Here is a 21,844-nt window from a genome sequence, read left to right on the forward strand (position 1 = left end):
AGGCACACTCTACCAGGTCATTATACCACAATACCATCATAAAAGTACATTTGTAAGACACTCACATAAAATCAAGGTTGTTGTGATGAAAGCACACTGTTTTCAGCTCACTGTAGAAAACCACACTTGGGTTTTCAGTGAAAAGAAGCATGGAGGTAAGAAGCTGTATCTGGGGTTGGCATGGGCCGAGTCAGCAATGAGGGATTTATTCTGGCCCGGCTTCACTGAGTCAACCTATCTATGAACAAACAGTGAAAAAGAGAAACAGATGGATCACAGACCTATTGGTACAACTTTGGAAAGAGGCATCCGAGGATAAAGCAACAACTTCATTCACAGCAGATTGTTTCCAAAGAGATCTCTGTTAGAATTTGTACACTGCTTTCCCTACAACAAACTAAAGGCTAACTGACAAGAAAAGACTACACGCACTGTGAGTGGGGTCGCTAAACTCTCAGCTGTATAGATTGTCACAGAATCTTTTTGGTCATTGTATTGAGTTTCCAACTCAACACAATCACTGTGTGTTGCCCAAAAAGGCAGATAAACACAACAAATGTCTGGCGAACAGAGCGTAGTACCAAGGTTATTATAGTTATAGTTATATAAGTTTAGTTTTAGTTAGTTCAACAAGTGATTAAGCAGTTTTAGTTTAGTTTATATTTTTGTGGATTTTACTGGTTTTTATTTAGTCTTAGTTTTAGTTTTTCAGGTATTAGGAGAAAACCTGTGTGAGACCTCTGAAGATGAACTTCCAAATTTGTGGGATTTTTCACTTTTAGCTGTATCCCATAAATCATCATGTTTCATCTGCAATTCAGTTTAGTTTTAGTTAGTTTTGCATTGCTCATTGTAGTTTTTATTTACAGTAGTTCTTGTTTTTGGAAAAATTGTCATTTTTTATATTTATTTCAGTTTACTAAATTAAATTATTTTTTCACTGCTAGTTTTAGTTTGAGTTAACTATAATAACCCTGCGTAGTACATTTAACAGCTGAAGAGACAGATGGTGGAGACCAAAACTGAGCTTACTCGTGGCTACTATAGTATACTATACTATACAGAGACAGTTGCTTCTAAGGAACACAGATAGTTTAAAAAAGTGGAAGAATAACATATGTATAGTATTATAACAAAATAACACAGGAGACAAAAACAATTGAATTCATATCAGTGACATTGTGCATTTAATTGAGTCTTTATTATAAAGAGTTTTCTGGCAACAGCAACAGTTTGTGTGAAATGAACTGATATAGTTGGTTTGTTTTGCTTTTTGCTGTTCACACAACCAGTGAATACATTAGTAGCCCCACACTGGTGTAAAACATGAGACACTAAAGCCAGTTTGGAGGCAACTGAAGGCAACTGCAGCTGAAAGAGAACTATGTTCTTTTTCAAAGGCTCTGTACATTCCCAGTTTCTCTTCTTTGGCACTTGAGAAGGCGAGAGGCTTTGTTCAGTGTTCTCATGTATCATTTTTGTCATTTGTGTAATGACAGACGAAATGAAACTGCAATATTAAAACAGAATTAGCAGCTCTATGATGGGTTGGAGTAGCTTTAACGATGAATTGAATAAAGTGAAGACTTTGCAGTCAAAAGAAGTTACAGAGCCTGAAAGATGGCACGTTAAAACATCCGTTTAGCCTTTAATATCATCTCAGATATTCATAGAAAAGTATGAGGAAAAAAAAATTGTGTTGAAATTGAAGCAGCAGTGACATTTACCTCTGTGAGCCCATTGAATTGCTGAGATTGGAAATAACAAATGTGCATGTGTATTGGCTATTATGAATAACAACCACTATGAGCTCATGTAAAAATATGACATGCTCAGGCCAACTTGTATCCAAAAGAACTAGACATGTTGTCCACTACCTGCTGGGCCCCTAAATGAAAGTCTAAACCTCACTACACAATATGTGGTGATAATGCATTGAAATCTACATGCAGCCCCCCAGAACTGTGAGGCCATCACCATCAGGGGTGTGTGAAGGACGGCCAGCCGTACACACACCACACAGGAGATCCCTGGATTAGTCACGCTCGCTGCTTTTCTGCCGCTGCCACCCTCTGCTGCATCAGTGCCACGCATCCAAATACAGACTCAAAACACCACAGCAAGGGCAACACTGCACTGCCCGCCACCACACACACACACACACACACACACACACACACACACACACACACACACACACACACACACACACACACACACACACTGCAAATAAACAGCGAGCTCTGTCACAGCATGAAATAGAAGGTAATTATTGTTACAAATGTGTATAAAAGGACTTGACTGCAGGGGTGAACAGTAACAGACTACCTTTACTTGAGTAGGGTAATTAAGTACATTTTTCAAGTATCTTTACTTCATGTTTGATTTTTAGAAACTTTTACCCTATACTGCACTTAGAGACAAATATTGTACTTTTGACTCCACTATATTTTAATGCCGTACTTTCTTTTTAAAGCAAAGTTTTCAGTCAACAGATTGAATTTTAAAAATACAGTATCAATCAATTCCTGCACTCATCACGTTTCAGTATCCTAACGATGCTACAGTAGATAAAGACTAACAACAGCCTCAACTCAAGTCCACTTGCTATAGTTGCTACACTACAGGTGAATAGGGTAAAAATATAATCTTACATTAAGACAAATAATTTTTGTTTTATGTCTAAATATATAAATGAGGCAATATCTAATGAAATATGCGCTAATAAAACTGGAAGGTTTGGTGTCTCTAAGTGCTGCTGAAGTGGAGATTTCAGGTTCAGAGTCTGAGGAAAAACTCATTTCGAGAAAACGGCTTTTAAAGACTTGTACTGTAAAATTCCATAGATTATTAATGTAAATCGTACTTTTAAGATTGGTTGCAGATACGGAGGAAACAACAATTTTTGGAGCCTACATAATTGTTCAGGAGAGAGAGAGCTTTACAATGATACCTGACATGACATGGGTCAGACAACAGGCAGCGCAGCACAGTATGTCACAGTAGCATGTTTTGGTGAATTAGGGAGAAATCTACTGACGAAAGAGACAAACAAAGTAAAATAACCACCTTAATGTGGATTCTCTACCATTTCTTTCGACTTTTCTGAAAGAATACATGTTAAGGAAGAAAAATAGCCCAAAATCACAAAATTGATCAGTGCATGAAAAAACAGTGTCTCGCCTTAAACATATAGCTTGTAGTTACTGTCATGTTATATGCTACAGTATGGTTGGTCTAATGACTTATGCCAATATGTGCATTCAATATGTTGTTTCTAAGTAACTGAGCTCTTTAAACGTGGAACAGTATGACAATATGTTGATGTGCTGAAGTATTTTTAATATTTATACTGTAGTACTTTAACTGAGGTGAAAATCTGACTTCATAAGTGGCACTTTCATAATATTTGACCAGGAGGATCTATACTTGGCAGCGTAAAATGAAATGGTGGGACACGTAAAGGCAGTTTCATTTGGACATTGCTTTAATTAAACTACTATTCCTTAACAGTATTATATGAAAAGGAGCAAAATGCATTTTGGATCAGTCACTCTGTAACACAATTTCATTAACCGGATTTCATACTCTGTACCCTAGGGACCACGAGAACTCACACTGAGCTTTGTTTTCTGAACTACTTCTGCACTACCTCACAGTAAGTTTTGCCTTCAGTTACGAAGCGAGTCCTCAAGACAATTATATAAACTGCCACTGCCAGTTAACTGCAACAGTTTGCAGATACCACAGAGAGGAGAGATGATGTGACATGTTACATTATGTATTTATTGCTTTAAATAGGCAAAGTATACAGCCACTGACTTCGACCACAGCTGTACTGTAGCTCCACTGCCTTCTTAGGGCCTAACAGTTATTAATATTGTGGCTGTGGACACATTGGAGGGAGTACGAGAGTGGAATATGGTTGGTAGCTGTCGACCAACTCTTTCCTTATGATACCCTGGAAAACATGCCAAGAAAAAAAATGTAATCAAGATCTGACTAAATCAGTATCAACCAATGTATACCTCAGGAATTTAAATAACTGTCCACTCATGTAACTTATTCACTAAAACTCAGACCAAGCCAGCCACAGCTGAGGGCTCCCACTGTGTTCACTGATATAATATAACATTGTTTTAATACAGTTAAAATTGTTACCAGCCTGTATTGATGCATCTTCACTGCGAGAACCAGAAAAGTTACATTTCACCTCATTACTGGCAACAAACTCTGAGAAGATGAGAAATTAAAAACACAGTCAGGGTGGACAGTGACCTTTACTGCCACCGGACCACGAGTCCACACGCCTCATACCAATGCTACTGAGAAAAAGCCCACGGGAGAAAGTGACCCCGCTGTTCTCCACTGCAACACAATAAAAGAAAGTGTGGCTATGTCCCAAACTGACGACAGCAGCCCCCCCCCCGAGGTGGCACCATAGTTTGTGACCCTTTAATTAAACACCTCCATTCGCAAGGCCCACTGAAACTAAGTGCATATAGTCTCTCTGCGATAGTATGGAGGATGTAATTGCAGGTGAAAGCAGCTGTAAACATGTGGCTCAATGCTATACAAATAAATCCACTGGGTCTGAAAGCAGTAATGTGGTACAGTGACAAAATAGGAACATATTTACGTGGCAGGTTGATTGTGCAGCAAATATATAGGAGCTGTGGTTCAGAGTTACAACTGAACCTGACCACATTCATGCCTGCAACCTTTGCAAAGATCATCTTTTCAGCAGCCACACCTCCAGCTCCATGTCACATGTGCAATCCAGCTAAAAACCTTTCTTTTTTTAAAATTCAAATGCCTTTTGTTGGAGATAAAATGTTGAAAAAGTCATGTTACAAGTATGGCCAGACTCATTACCGTATTAAATGCAGACAGGAAGAACTTGAGGGCTTTGCTGTATCATTACAACCGGTAATTACCTAAAAAAGATTGCATGTACGACTGCAGACTGGAGTTGACTGCATGACTGCAAACCTATTTCACCCTGTCTCAACCAATTCATGTTGGCGGATACAGCCATAAAAAAAGTCCTCTCACTTGCTGTGCATTAACTTATTAAAGTCGTTTTCCCAAGACCATTAATATGCCCTCAGTGCATAAAATGATAAACAGCAGCCTCAGGCTCATTCTGACACTGAATGAATCAAAATGAGTAATAAACAATATTTGAACACTTCCTGAAGCTGAGGGACTGGGTGACAAGAAATCATTTTGAAGGCGACATGGTCTAAATGTCACTAGGAGTAGCAATTCTCTTGTGCAATTGTTCTTATTAATCATGTAAAAATGGAATGGGAGGCAGGGAAGGCATCAAAATGAAATTGAATGAGTGTGTATTTCCACTATATGAAGTGTGATTAGCTTTAATAAATTCTCTTCTATCTTAATTATTTGGAATGCAGGCCACTGCAGTTCACCGGGCTGTGGGCCAACCGTGCCTCTTCCTTCAAATGAAAACAAAACACCAGCTTCTCAAAGGTGTCAGCGAGAGAGAGGGGAACAGAGAGAGAAAATAAAGTAGTGCATTAGTGAGAAAGCTGGTGAGTTCATGGCTAAGGGCCTGTTGGCCCTTGGAGACTGAGGCTGCCTTATTAAAAGTCCTCTGCACATCCACCACCAATGTCAAGGAAAGTAACTTCAAAACCTTTTGTAACAGTTTTCATTTCCATTCAGCTGAAGTGCAGGACAGAGCTGAGCCAACTTATAATGTATGCCATTCGGTGAACACTGTTCTCCACAATGGCATAAGCCAGGGTGATGCCGGGGCGAGCTGACAGTCCAACCAGCCAGTTACCGGCTTCCCACTGTTACTGTCACAGTTCTTACTGTGTGACTCGGTTTAACTCAGACAGCACTCAGACCGACTGTGACTCAGTTGACTACTTTGTGTTGTGTGGAGTATTAATGGACAGGACGTCTGTTTCTGTTACTGTATTGTGCTGCTATTGATCGACTGGAGCATCGATGTCTGTGCTGAACTGGCCAAGTTAATGATGCAACTGATAACATGAGCACATGTAGTCGGTTCAACAACCTGCTGATCACTGCTGCTGATCACTGCTGTACACTCTACAAGATGAACCAGTTGTCTCAGTTACAACAATTCAGCATGTTTGTACTGTACTGTACCACTTCACACTATAACCTGTTATTTGTTCTGTGAAATACATCAACATGTCCAGTATACAATCCTAATACGGCTACAATTAACAGTTACTTTCATTAACATGCTAATTATTTTCACAGTGAACTGATAATAATCCCATTTCATGAACTGGATATGATCTATCTGCTGATTCATTTCCTGTTGATCAACTAACCCATTATCCTTGCAGCCCCATTCATCTGGGCAGAGTGACAGGACACGTGTGAACACACAATGGGTCTCATTCATGAAACGTGAGCAGCACGGATTTTTGTGTAAACCCTGAGCAGCGCAAATTTACGTGGATTTCCGCATTCATCAAACTTTTAGTAGTGCTGATTTTTTCGTAGCTACTCACAAAATCTACACCTGCTCCGGACTGTGTGTAGCGCTTGTGTAAATGTAGGAATGCAAATAAATACTGCTTGTCACTGTTGAAAATTACAATTTTAATCCGTATTACTCTCTCTCATGTTCAAAATAAGTCGACGCCTTTGAAACACGTAATTTAGAAATATTTGGAGAGAGAGACGTTTTAGGGATTGGACACGCACAAACACGTCAAGGCTCCATCTAATGATGATAATAATCTGATATAAAACCAGAAAAAACTTTTTTGTGTTGCTACACGCTCGGTGGGCGCACACTTCACCCTGCGCAGCAGCGCAGTCGGCACCGGTTTGGATGGAGCTGTGACAGACGGCTGGTGCTTCTGTAACAATATAACCTGCCTATATAACTTCATGTGTTGATACAACCATGCTCCTCTACAGCTGAGGCTGTGAAGAACCTCCTCCTCCCGTCGCTGCTGTAGCTCTGTAGTTTTTTCAGTTTCAGTTTTTTTTTTTTTTCATGTTTCATATCGAACTATTCTGGCTTTACTTCTTAAACGGTTCTTTAATAAACCAAAGATACTTAATTCACTAAATCTGTTTCTTCCCTCCAGCCTTTGACCTGTCCCAGTCACACCACCACCACTAACAGAAGAGAATTAAATATTTTTTCTGGACTTCACCCAAAATGACTTTGATCCGTGATCTCTCTTTTTTCTCTCTCTCCCTCTTTCCTCGTTTGCGTCATGGCCGCAGGTGAGCAGGATGCACCTATCTCCTAATATGGTGGTCAGGATCTCCTTATATGGCTATTCATGTATGGAGATCTATGCTAATTGCTGATCACCGGGGGCGTGTTGTTAGGTTACGATGGGTTGGCATTCATCATCTTACACACGTGTTTACGATCAAATCTGAGTTTCCCGCACCGTTCATGAATCCGGAGTAGAGTTTTAGTAGAGTGAGCTTTTATGTGCAAATCTACACACAGATTTACTCACGTTTCATGAATGAGACCCAATGACTTTATGTTGTGAGCTACAGTATCACACACACTACAGTATAACTCTGTTCCCCGTGCAACTCACATGTACAGGCCGGGAATTCTCATTAAGTCAATTTCAACCCATTATCCTAATCTTCTAACAAAGGACATTTAATTGAATCAATGATGTAATATGTTAGAAGAATAAGCTGCCGTGTTACATGTACAGTATATTAAATCTGCATTTACAACATCAAAATATGAGGTGTCTGAAATATCGGACTCAGTGATCCTCAGCAACCTGCTCTCCTGTATTTTGAAGTTAGGTTACATGAGTTTCAATCACCGAGCGTAGACTTGGAAAAGGTCATATTAGTCCACACAACGCATGCAGTCAGTGACAGTCAGTCATAATTGGCCCCTTGCCAGTAGATTAATATGCATTTCCACACTATTAAAATGGCCTTTCTAAGTGAGGCTCCAGAGAGTTAATTAAACTGATGCCATTTTGGAGGGCCGAGGATTTAAGGATAAAATGACCTTGATTCAAGAGGTGGAGCTGCAGGATGGATAACCATTCTGTCCTTCTGTCGGTGCACTTAACCTCCTCTGACTAGCATTTACCCGGCGAGGGTTGCAGGCCGAAGCCGCCTGAGGACTTCTTCTGGTATAACAAAGGGTGATGGGAACAGTATATATAACTGAAGGGCAGCGGCTGAAGTTTTACACAGAAAGGTCACGCTTAGTAACATGGTATTTAAAAAGGAAAATATCCTTGGGTTAGGTTCCATTCAGATGTGACACATGCAATGCTGAAATGCAAAGAGCAGCTGAGTGTTGGCTGCTATACTAACAAATCTACAAGTTAAAGGTCATAAACACTGCATTTGTTGTTGCTATGAGACAGTTGAGAAATTGCTGAGGCCTGGATGGCCTGGAGTTGCTAAAATGCTGCTACATGTGGACAACAGAACGAGACTGTTCTGCTTGATTTTCAAGCGAGTACAACTAAAGACACTGAGAAACATAAAACTACCCACCGTGTTTCCTCTACATTCATTTAGGAGTGGTGGGTCACCATTCCTAAATCCTAGCCACCACTCCTTCAGTAAAAGGACTCGCGACTACTAAGGTAAACTAACTATCTTGCTCAGTATCTACTCTTTGGTTACTCCCCAGCGGGAGCGGGGTCGTCATATCACGGCAGCTACGGCCGCGTCGTGTCGCTCTCCTTTTTCGATCCGCTAGTGGAAAAGGGCCATAAATAATAACCCCCCTAAAGTGTCTATAATGTCTATAAGTATCAATAAACAACATTATTGGTTATTATTTGGAGGGGGGTCGCTGCCACTACTTTAAAAAGTCCTATAGCGGAAACACTGACCCACTAAAAATGATAAGGTATTGGCCTCCTCCAATTCAAGAATGCTCTGTAACATCATACACAGACAGCTCTGAGCAGGTCTCCAGAAAAGAATAAAAAAGGGCAGATGAAAAATGCTCCGAAAAATAATGTGCACATGCAAGTTCTCCAACATCATCCACTGAATGACTCCATTGTGCTTGTGTGTGTGTCCATGGTTTGACCTCTCTCAAAGCCAATGTGCTATAAACTGCCGGTTCAATGGTGGCCACTTATTCCGAGCCCGATGAATCATGAAGGAAGGATTTTTAGGAGTTTGGAAAGGTAGAAAATGAAATACGAAGTCACAGAAACAAACTGACAGCATTTGTTCCTCCAGCTATATTCGGTGAAATGCTAAATCGCAGCGAGGCAGTGCATGATCAGTGGTTTCTATCCCAGCAGCCTTGTCTCTCAGGGGGATGGTAGAGAAGGCACCAACCGGGGAGGAATCATCGCCCGAGGGAGGCAGCGGAGGTGGGTTTATCTCCCATCCCAGTGCTTTCAATAACCGCATGTCACATCTTGGCTGTCTTCACCATTTTGTGTGATTTTTTTTTTTTTTTTTTTGGCGGTTTAAATCTTCCTTTCATGTCAAGCCTTAAAACTGATATCTCATCTGAGGCCAGGCCGTAACTCCTGGTGGAGGTGCACAGATGCAGCTCTGGTGATGTACTGCTCCCCCAAGCACAGCCAGCGCCATCGCTCAGCCCCATTAAACAAAAAGTACAAGACCAAGACAGAAACAAAACATGACCTGGAGTTAGGATCTGCTTTTTTGTCTGTCACACTATGCAAATGACCGGTTTCAGCTGCCAGAGAAGGGATTAACCTCAGTAGAAAAAAGAAATAACATACTGTAGCGACTTGTAGTAAATCAGCGGCTAAAGAGAGTCCTCTTGTAAAGCGATGAAAGAAAAGGCTGACCAGTTTGTCCTACAGTTTTTTTTCTGCCTGTTGGAAACTGACGTTCCACAGATTGGTTCGACGTCAGTTTACAGCTCCTGGGCAACCAACCTGAAGGCTTGAATTGTTTGTCAGGTGGCACCAAAATGTTACTCTAACTCTTTGAAACCAGGACATCAGTGCTTTGGATGACAGTGAAAGCAAGGGCAAACCAAGAAAGTTGTTTAAAAAAGAAAAAGATCTTGGACATGTAGTATAGCAGTAACTTAGGATCTGTGTAAGAACTGCAAAACAGGATGTAACAGTGGAAATTGTCTCTGTTGCCTTCAGACTGTTTTATGGGAGTAAATGGGGACTTCATAGCATCACTAAGAACTGACTTGCTCACTTTATTCTCAGAGGCAGGTTATCGTGCCAAGAAAGGCATCAGCTATTTGAATAATCCACACGAGAAATCTGATACATTTCAAGTGTTTTGAAATTCACTCCATTGGACTTCCTGTAATAAAAACTTGAATTATCGCCTCACAGTTGTTTTCCTCTGCCAACAAGCCAAGTATCAGGAAATATGGCCACAACCTCCCCTTCCTGAGTTACAGTGTTGAATAATGGCCAGAGGTCTTTATGATGTCACAGTGAAGTTGACCTTTGACCATTTAAATACAAAATGTCATGACTTCACCATTGTATCGCACTAGACATTTGAGTTAAATTTTGTAAAAAAAAATAGCATGTTCATTCATGAGTTATACTGTATATATTTTGTGAGGTAAACATAACCTTGACCTTTGACCATCAAATTCAAACTCATTATTCAATTCATCCTTAAGTCAAATTGAATGGTTGCGTCAGATGTACTGAAATTTTCCTCTGGGTGTTATTGTATTCACAAGAACATGAGGTCGTTGCAAAGTTTGACCTTTGCCTACTAAAATCTAGTCACATCATCTTTAAGTCCGAGTGAAAGTTTGGGCCAAATCTGAAGAAATTCCCTCAAGCTATTGACATCCACAGTGAAGATCCCAAAAATATGTTTTGTGAGGTCACTGAGATATTGACCTATGAATTTTGACCACCATAATCAGATTGGTTCATCTTTGAGTCCAAATGAGTGGTTTCTACCAAATTTGAAGAAATTCCCTCAAGGAGTTTTTTTCCCACAATAAACAACCCAGATATTCTTGGTGTGGAGGGTTAATGCCATCAGCCATGAATCCTCAGTCTGAGGTTCATGAGCCCTTCATGTCTTTAATTTCCTGTCATTTAAAGCATTTTGGGTTTGTACATTTAGACGAGATTAGTGCTTGAGATGAAATCTGAGCCCTGCACTGTTCTGTGTGCAGCCGCTGTCATAACAATCAGCCACAACAGACCTGATTGAAAAGAAGCTTAACTCACCTTCGGATGATGAGAAAGACCCATACAAATATCAGGGCAGGTCACCATTCATCACGGCAGAGCCACAACACTGGAGCTGCTACACCTGAAAAACAGAGGGAGATTTGTTCAGATTTTAAAGGACAAATTTGACATTTTGGGAATTACACTCATTTGCTTCCTTGCCAAGTGTTAGCCTGCCACAAAGATTGAAAGAGGGGGAAATAAATATCCTGGCTCATTCCAAAGTTAAGCAGGAAAAGTCTGTTGCATAATCTTCTGAGAAATGTCAAAATGTTGTTTTTAACACTTCAGCAATTGGATGGATTTTGGGGTTGGTTGATTGTGTAACCTTTGGACGGAGCCAGGCTAAATGTTTCCAGTGTTCATGCTAAGCTAAAGTAGCAGCTGCCGATTGTAGTTTTCATATTTAGCGTACAGATGTGAGGGTGGCATCAACCTTCTCTTCTCACTCTCATTAAGGAAAGGTAATGAACTCATTTACAAAGGATTGTATCATCATCAGTCATCATAGATCAGTATTTGAATTGTCATTTCTGTATTTGCTACCTATTGGCCCCAAATTCAGTTTTCAACTCACACACAAGCTCAGGAGCTGGTGACAGAAGCGGCACGTTTTTGGCAACAGCTTTTGAGTCGCATTACCGCCACCTTCTGAGCTGGAGTGTGACCCAGAGTCAACTACCCCCTAATTTCGAACCAAAAAAACCTTTTTTGCCTCCAAAACATTTCATTTAATGTTTCTGAAATCTGCAGATGGTTGTCCTGAGCACAATCAGATGAAGTGAGTCATACTGCCCCTCCCCAAGACCAACCAAAGTCAAATTAGCACATTAAATTATATTTCCCGCCTCCACATCTTCACAATCAGGCCCCACATGAAACTGGTATGACAAAAACATAATCCATCATTGCAATAGCCTACAAATACACAACTCTGTTTCACCATACCATACATTATATTAATTACAACCAAAATTGCCTGGCCGACTCAGAGGGACATGGTACAGCCAGCCATTAAAGACAGGGGAATAGAGGACCGAGATGGCAACAGCACTGGTATATGTTTGGATAAATGACCCTGAAATAACAGACCTGGTGTGTAGTGTGTGTTTTTTGTGATACTGTGAGGGATGTATGATGTTTTGAACAGTGTGGTACAAACAGTGTGGTACATGCACTCACCACAATAACAGTGGGAAAGTGTGTGTTGTGTTGTGTTGTGTTGTGTTGTGTTGTGTTGTGTTGTGTTGTGTTGTGTTGTGTTGTGTTGTGTTGTGTTGTGTTGTGTTAACCATTAATGAGTCTCAGAGGCCTTTGTCACAGAATGTTACAACAATAATAATCATGAATCATGAAGGACATTAAACTATTAAGTGGCAGCGATCAGATTTATTCTTTAAGACCAACACTGAGTGGCTGTACCGCTGTGCCAGTCTTAAAGGGATAGTTCACTCAAAATTGAAATTTCACTTTTCACTTCAGTTTCAGAGTCCTCCGTGGCTTCTCTGAGTTACAGCGGGGCTCCGTGCAGCACTGCATGTCCATATGACGGTTGAGAACGGAGCTCACTTTTCTTCGTCCAAAAAGACACACCAAAAAACATCCAAATACCTCCATACTGCTCGACTGTAATGTCCCTCTTGTATTGAAGCCCCAACATGAGAAATTGTTCCGAAAAAAATTAAATAAGTCTAGATTTTAAGCTTGTTTGTAGCGGAAGCTCCCAGTGTCTCGGTTCACTGCTTTGCCTGTGTCTGTGCTCCGCAAATCGCGTGAGATTCTGGCAGAGCAACACTGGGAGCTTCCGCTACAAAACAAGCTTAAAATATAGACTTATTTAATTTTTTTCGGAACAATTTCTCATGTCAGGGCTTCAATACAAGAGGGACATTACAGACGAGCACTGTGGAGGCATTTGGATGTTTTTTGGTGTGTCTTTTTGGACAAAGAAAAGTGAGCCCCGTTTGCTACCATCATATGGACATGCAGTGCTGCACGGAGCCCCGCTGTAACTCAGAGAAGCCACGGAGGACTGAAACTTCTCCCAACCCTTAGTCCACATGAGGATGAGTAGATAATGAGTGAAATTTCAATTTTGAATGAACTATCCCTTTAATAAGAAGGCTGCTGGAGTACCTTTGTGTGGTAACATACACCTGGCATGGAGAGGAGTGGTAAAAACACCAGAGTAAAAGCTGTGAGTGCTGCACGAGGACGGCAGCAGAGCCTGACACAGCGTTTGGTCAGGGGGTCGAGCCGGCTACAAGATACTGACAGAGAGGATACGGGACCTCCAGCTGTGTACCTGACACACCTCTCCATCCGCTCTCTCTCTCCCTCCTCACTCTCAGCTCTTTGATTCACTCTGTCTCCCGCCTCTGTAATAACGTTATCTCAGCAGTACAGTTACATGTGAGAGGTCAATTACAGACGATGAGATGTGTTACAGATATCCACAGGATCTAAGAGAGAGCACTACGCTGACCCTGGGAGATCAGTGTAAAGCAAATCAATGAAATACAAGCAAATAAATAACAGATAATAAGGCATTGTGTTAGAGGCAGAAATCAAAACCCTGTATAAATAATTAAAATAAATTAAAGTGAAATACAGGGACAATGATTGTAGCATATTTCTGTAGTTGGTTGTGTAGACCAGCAGTGGGGAGCTCCATAAAAGAGACATTAGTCTAATAAGTATTGAGGTTCTTTCTTTTGCGACTCCTACAAAGTCAAACAAAAGTCATAAATTTCATTGGATTCACTGCAGACAAAGAAAAACACCCAAAAACTAATTTTGGACAAACAGCAAAAACCTGTCTCATTGAAAATGTGACAACATTTACAATTCCTGGGAGGCCTGCAAAAGAAAACTGTCAGTTTGTGCTCGCAAGCGGCGGCCTCATTCACTAGTGCTGCTCATTCTGCAGGATCTTTATGTGACACCATTACAGCCGAAGGGGTTTGTTGTTGTTGTTGTTGTTGTTATAAAGGGGGTGATTCAGTGCTTTATGAAAAGAACAAAAAAAATGTTCTACAGCTCAGGCAAATACAGACTTGAACTTCCTTTTCAACCACCCCCAGGGGCAGATTAGTTAGAAACAAAGGCATCTTAGGAAATGGATCCAACAATCAGCGGCAGCACTGGGCTGAGTCATAATCTATAACTCTTGTGCGCTGCGTGGTAGTGCAGTAGTAGTACCTGTTAGTGTGAGACTCAACACTGGGCATCACACTCAAATTAAAAAAAAGAAAAAAAGATGCAAGACACAGAAGCTATAGGGAAACAATCACATTACAGCGCTGTTGGGCCTGCTTCTGTCAGACAATCAGGGAACACTTCTGTAAAAGCACATGACATGTTTGAGTGTGGCTCAGTGAGCGGTGTTTAACGGTGGTGAGGGTTTTCTCTCTGTTGTCAAAAGAAAGAAAGTGTGATGCTCGTGTTTCAGTGCCCTGTATCGCTGCCTTCTGCAGATACAAAGGAACAGCTCGCTATTAAAACAGCTTCATGTCATCTCTAAGCACATGAGCATAAAAAGGTCCTTGTAGTGCCTTGGTTTTAATGAGCAAAAGCACATCTGCATGCAAGCTTTGACTTAAAACTAGAGTGGAAAACATGATGCTGTCTTTACTGACCTGAAGTGGTCAACAAAACTCACCCCTAGTGTCTCCTCCCTCTCTCTCTCTCTCTCCTCGTGACACACACACACACACACAGTGGTCAGAGGCGGGTGGCTGCTACCATAAATAGAATGGAAAGTAGGCAAGTGGCAGCCGGGAGTGGCTTTTACTGGGGAATATGATCGATTAAAAAGCAATTTGCTCCTCGCGCGGGCCCTGCACTCCTAAATGACAGCCCCCCCACAGTCCAGATGGAGCTCGGAGGGGTCGGAGGAGCGGGCCGCCTGCCTGCCCCACCTGCTCCTCCATCTCCAGCAGCCAGACCAGACCAGACCCCCCATCCCCACACACGACACACACACACACGGAGCTTCCCCTCTAAAGCCCCAGCCTCGGTCACAGTCTGCTGGGCACTTGGAAAGCGACCAGGCAGAAACATCCAGGCAGCCTCTGCTGGGCTGACAGAAAACCTAGACTTTGTTCTAACATACAGGGGATTTGGGAAAGCTGAAATAGAGGCAACGGGGCAGGTTAAGACAAACAGGAAGAGAACGCCGCATGGCACAGTCTAAGACCAGGCGTGGATTCGATTCAGCCAGGGTGCAGTGGAGCAACACCTGCCGACACTGCAGCTCCTGCTCTCTGCACAGCTACAATCTCTGTGTTGTTATGAAGTTATACATTATGTCCTTGACTTTTCTTCACTTATTTCTCTCAGAGGCATCATTTAAAATTGCAGATCCTCACTTAGGCCCCAAAAACCATGTTGTAGTAGGAGCTTCTCTTCTGATGGAGGGAGAAACGTGTCATAAATATAACATAATGTATGGTATGTATGTCTGTATAGCTGTGTGAGTGTGTGTGCTCTCCAGGATGTAGGCAGACATGTTTCCTATGAACCAAGACGGGACTTTGTGATCATAACCCCTGAGGATTCACAAGATGCAAACTCCTTGTGAGCAGCATCAGAAGCAGAAAAGACAGGCTACCCTCTGCAAACACATCCATAAAAAAAACAGGCAGAGTTGTGGAGGAAAGTTCTTTGGACTGGACAATCGACCTTTATCAAAATAATGGACAGAGCAGAAAAAGAGAACAGCTCATGACCCGAAGCCACCATCTCATCTGTCAAGCATGATGGTGGCTGTGTTAGAACTGCCAGTGGAGCTGAGACTCTGACATTTACTGATGATTTCACAGCTCACAGAGCCAACAGAGTGGACCGGGAGCTACGGCAGCTCTGTGTGAGCTCTGATTCAGCCAAATGCATCAAAAACTCACCCGACAACGTTTCATCATTCAGCAGGACAGCCGTCCAAACAAAGCAGTCAAAGAGCTCTGACAGGTGAAGAGGCCTGGTCAGACACCTGATCTCAGTCCGACTGAACTGCATCACTTACTGAAGACCGGACTAAAGGCCCAGCAGAGCGAGGATCACTGGGGAGAGTGTCTACCGTCTACTGATGTCTACAGTCACTCTGTGAGTTTCCATCCAAATATTGCGCAGATTTGAACAGAAACTTCAGATTAGCATAAACAGTTTCCATCCACTGGTGTTACGTGAATATTAGGAGTTGTTGCATCAAGATTAACAGCTGCTTGCACAAACTCTCCTGATGGGTTCCATTAAGGGGGGACACTACAGGTGAATAGGGTAAAAAAACATTTAACTAACAGATATCACCATGAAACTTCCCAAGTTTAGGCAAGGCAAGGCATCTTTATTTATATAGCGCATTTCATACCAAGGCAGCTCAATGTGATTTACATAAAGACAAAACATCATAAAACAGCATAAAAACTTTTTTTTCCTGTGAATTGTATCACTTACATTAAGACAAATATTTTTTGTAGTACAAGTTTTGTCACATTTTATGTATAAATATGTAAATGAGGCAATATCTAATGAAATATGCGTTGATTTGCATACATTTCCAGAACCAAAATCTGAACAATGGATAAAGCCCCTTTCAAAATTCTTGTTTTATTTTGTTGACATATTAGAGTTTTTACAGAGGGGAATTTGGAAATCTTTTTTTATCACTCTGTAAATGAGAAAATACTGTCACCAGCCCTTGCATCATGTTTTTAGGAATAAAAAGTTGTATAAATCAGGCTGTGAATGATATATCACCAATCCCCTCTGTAAAAACCATTAGAATATAGACAGGAATAAAACTGTAGTGCTGCTGAAGTGAGATTTTGGGCTCAGAGTCTGAGGAAAAACTCATTTGTACTGTAAAATTCCATAGATTGTTAATGTAAATCGTACTTTTACGATTGGTTGTGGATACGCAGGAAATGAGGAAAGACGCCTATATCAGGAGAGAGAGCTTTACAATGATACCTGACATGACATGGGTCAGACAACAGGCACAGCACAGTAGCTATGTCACAGTAACTTTCGGTGAAAAAATAAAAACCTTAAAGGGACAACGAGGAGTTTCTATTCGGTTATAAAAAAGTCTCACGTTAATGTGGATGAATCTACGTTACCACTTGTTAATGGCTCCATTTTAGATAAATCTATGGTTTTGTCTCTATGGTTATTTTGTTATTATTAGTGGTGGTGGAAATGCTGGACGAGCCGACCAGCGTTTCTTTACTTTCGGTTTCGTGGCGAGTCATGAGAATAACGCAGTCGAATCTCCGTTTATGGTGGGAACTACGACGGTAACTGAACCTCTTTGAACCCCTGACTTTAATTCTTGATGAATGAAAACATGAGTCTGTCTGCGCCGGTCGAATAATTCTACGGTGTGCGCGGAGGCTCATAAATGTAGTGTGAAAACGCTTCGCTTTTCCAAAACTCCTCATTGTCCCTTTAATGTGGATTTTCTACCATTTCTTTCAACTTTTCTGAAACAATACACGTTCATGAAGAAAAATAGCCCAAAATCTTAAAATTGATCAGTGCATGAAAAAACAGTGTTTTTGCCCGTTAGCGTCTCGCCTTAATCCAGTGCAGAAAAACACAACACAACAGGCCTCCTGTTCAATTGAGGAACACAATGGACCTGTTTTCATCCATCATTATTTTTCTCTTCAGTGGACGTTAAAATCACATGCTTTATGTACTTCATGACTAATTAGCTGAGTCTGTTTCCATTACCCTTTGTTGCATTGTGCTTTAATCAACACACATCCAAACTTGCCTTTAACCTATTATTTAAAGAAGCTGATTATACAGAATAATTTAGTCCTCCTAAATTGCAGAGCTGTAAAACAACTATAAAGTAACATCTCTTACTTAACATGTGTCACAGTGTTTCACAGAACCACTAATTAAAGCTGAAATAATTATTAATCATGAAAAAATGTAAAACTGGTTCCAAATTCCCAAATATAAGGATGCATTTGGTCAAATGTGTTCCAATAAGAAACTGATATTTATTTAATTTTTCACTGCTTTCTATCATCACCACAAAACAAACTGGTAGCTGAAGCTCTATTGCAACTTCTTGTATCTGCAGTATAAGAAGTATCCTACATTAACACAGTCCACAGACACAGTGTGACCCCCCACTGTATGTGTATGTGTGATCGCCTGCTGGGAGCAGAGGGGTGAAAATGAAGTGGGCAGAGGGGAAAGTGGCCGGCTGTACAGTTTGGCTGCGAGAGAGGACACTGTCATTGACAACACAGTACACAGTTCAGTGAAAAGATTTTTTAACAAACCTTAATTTCAACCTTATTTATTGTAAATAGGCTATAGCATTGCATTCACACTCGAAGACAGCTGCAGTCTGATCATTTCACTTAGATCGATTTCTTCACTCGTGGTAAAATTGCATCAGTTTGTTAAATGTGGCTGAAATAAATCTACCTCACATTTAACGGTAGGAGTTTCAGCTCCATCTCCATCAGCAGGGGTTCCTACACAGATCACAGACAGAGCTAAAAGATAAACACGGTTTTTGAGGTACCAGGGAGTATGCTCTCTGTTACCATAGAAACACAGGTAGTACCTTAAGTGACAGTGGAGGCTGTACCGGCACAGACGATGAACTCTTAAGTTTTTTTTTTACTAATTCACTTGAAGCATAGGAGGCAGAAGTGGCTGTGCTTTTCATCTCTCTACATTTACTGCACTGACATCCCCCTCATGACACTGGGCTCACACTCTCAGTCCTTTTCAGGGACTTTTCTAGCCTTCAGCAACACTTCCTCTGATTATCTTGACTGTCTGCAGCTCCTGGCTGCAGCAGAGCTTGGCTTCAGACCTCCTCAGACTTAGTGGCTGGAGGTTAATTGACACTGACAAGTGACGTAACGTGGAAGTCATTTGTAGGGAGCTCTGGTTTCTTTATCAATGACAGTTTTCCTCACACACACAGACGGGAGGGAGGGAGTTAACAGATGTGATTGTGTCCAGAAGGCTTATGCTCCCACACGCACTGTTAAAGGGCTGAGGACTCCAGCCATGCCGAGCTTAGCTAAATCACTTTCAGACAGAATTAAAGCTATAGGAAATATGCTCACGCACTTTTCTTTTTTGCCAAGAGTTAAATGAAAAGATGTGACTCATATGGAAGAAGCTATAGCTAGATGCTAGCAAGCTTAGCAAAGAACTCAGACTGAAAATACTGTAGGGGGACACAGCTTGAGTGGGTCTGTCCACTGGTGACAATTTGCCAATCGAAGTTCACTGATCATGTGATAGCTAGTTTTCCTATGGTTCCAGTCTCATGGACTTCATTATAAATGGGAGCTGTGTCTTTTCACCCAAATCCAGGAAAGAATTTCACAACTATCCCTTAAACTTTGTCTTATTGAGCCACAGATGAGACCCCACAACTTCATGCCATTATCTAGCTCTACAAGTTACTAGACCATCACCACCAAGAATCCATTACTTTGACTGGTGGCTTTGTCAATGGCTCACGGACCTTGCATGGTTGATCAGAGGTCCAATGAGTTCACTGTTAATGGGATCAAGGGATAGTGGGGGTGGGGAAGTGGTGGTCTTACTGGATTTCAGTATAAGAAGCAACCAGAATTAAAGTCCCTGCGGGGGAGAAAGAAAACCATCAGAACTTTTGTTCCGTTGCCGTTCCACCCACTTAGAGTGGCTGGCTGATTGATATTCTTATGAATGTTAATACTAAAGCGCCTCTACCCAAGCCCACCTCCATAGAATAGATTCTCCTCAAAAAATAATTCAGCCAAGGCATAATGGAAACTAGTAAAAGTGCCTCAAAGGCTAGATTCAATGGTTTTGAAGTGAAAAAGTTTCTGGCGTGATTCCCTTTGGTGTAAAAATGGCTCCCAGTCGACTGCGGATCCAATCTTCAAACGATGGAACAGATTTAATACAGGTACATCAACGTTTGACTTTATGACCTATTGTCTCTTTCTCCGTCTCATGTCATAAAATATTCATTTATCTAGGGCACGTGGATTAATATAAAGCTCATCGCAGCTGTTCCTGAAAATCCTCAAACGCCAATCTGAATCTTTTGTTCTTATTATCATATTAACACAGTTTACGGTTAATTTCCTACTATTGGGTCTTACAAATCCCAGCAGATGATAAAGACACAGCCTCAGAAAAAAAATGTCTCTTTCTCTTTGAATCAATGCAACAGCTAAATGAAAACTCCTGCCAGGGTCCCACCTCCTGCCTCACCTCTGATCATTTGCAGAACAGATACTGCCAGAGAGAAATGTGCAAAGACACATTTCACTTGATATGGCATTAAAAAGCAACAGTCTCCTATTATGGCTTATGGATTAGCCAGTCGAAATTCTCACACACACACGCACACACACACACACACACGCTTTCTCTGGCAGAAGCAATGTGTCAAACAATAGTTGCCAAGTCTGCTGCCTGCAACAAAAGATGGAAAGAATTAGAGAAATGGAAATGGTGATTTGACTCTGTTGTGAAAACTGGAGCGCTTCGTGCTATGACAGAGTGAAAACCCACTCAGACGGACTTAATGCACCGCAGAATCTCTTCCCCGCCCTGACCCCCTATCTATAGCACTCAAAAATGCAAACTGAAATCCATTGTATTTTTCACAGGTTTTTACACACACACACGCGGACCCTCACAACGGCCCCTCCCTTTCCAATCAGTCTCCCTACATTTAAGATTCAATATTTAATTGCCATGTCAACCTGATGATTCGAAGGTTTGAGCGCTCAGAAGCTGCAGTCATTCAGGAGTCAAAATATAGAACTGTGCATAATGTAAGTACACGCATGAGGTGAATTCAGGTAAAAGCTTTTATTCCCCACTGACTTCCTTCACTATATCAAAAAAGAGAAGCAGACGAGTTAGATTTCCACAAAAGGGAGCCGCAACTCAATATCATGTCCCAAATATTTTGCACATTCAGTGGCTTTCAGTCCATTTATATCCTTAGCCCAAACTCACCTCTCCTTTCACACCCAACAGAGTTCCACCATATTGAATTCTCCCAATATAAAGTGCAAGTGCAGACCTTTCTGACATCTATTTAAGCCTTCAGCCATATATCTAAGTCTGGACCCCATCCAGGAGCTGTAAATACCCATGCAGAGACAGCAGCACTGCAACGCTAAAGAACAGATTGGTATTCAGAGTGGCAGCTTCCAAAGTTGAGGCTGCATAAACAGCCCAAACTATTACATAAAGGTAAACAAACCACATTGTGCCAAATCGTATCAGCTCTGCGCTGCAGCAGGTGGATATATGGACAAAGGCTGCTCTGCTCTTCAAATGGTATAATAATGTGTTTCCTGGTAGCATTCATCTTTGTGGTGGAGGACAGGCCAAAAGTTGTTGTGATGGAAGCACAAAGAGAAAACAATAAGAGCACAGGAACAGAGAGATGGCACAGACAGACACACAATGTGCCCAGCAGATTAAAGTCAACTACAAGGTTTTAGTTTTTCCAGCGATGACTTCCTTTGGCCGGGAGGAAAATTGGCCAAACTATAGAGTAAAGTGTAGAAGATGTCTCGCAAAAGCTGCCAGACCTTTTTTTTTTCTCCCAGAAATCATAGCGCAGTGCTCAGATAATGAGCCTCACAAGTTTGGAT

General features: G+C 41.4%; 1 protein-coding gene across 5 annotated transcripts in view; it reads right to left on the reverse strand.

Moving 5' to 3' along the window:
- arvcfb (ARVCF delta catenin family member b) overlaps window positions 1-21,844 on the reverse strand; it is a 225,394-nt gene that overhangs the window by 167,033 nt on the left and 36,517 nt on the right. For all 5 annotated transcript variants that reach the window (XM_085787839.1, XM_085787837.1, XM_085787834.1 and 2 more), the window contains exon 2: window positions 11,187-11,271. The gene's annotated coding sequence lies outside the window, so the exon portion shown is untranslated. The remainder of the gene's footprint in view (window positions 1-11,186; window positions 11,272-21,844) is intronic.

This window comes from Trachurus japonicus, chromosome 9, assembly GCF_045865225.1.
Source record: "Trachurus japonicus isolate A0001 chromosome 9, Traja_1.0".
In the NCBI taxonomy this organism is placed as follows: domain Eukaryota; kingdom Metazoa; phylum Chordata; class Actinopteri; order Carangiformes; family Carangidae; genus Trachurus; species Trachurus japonicus.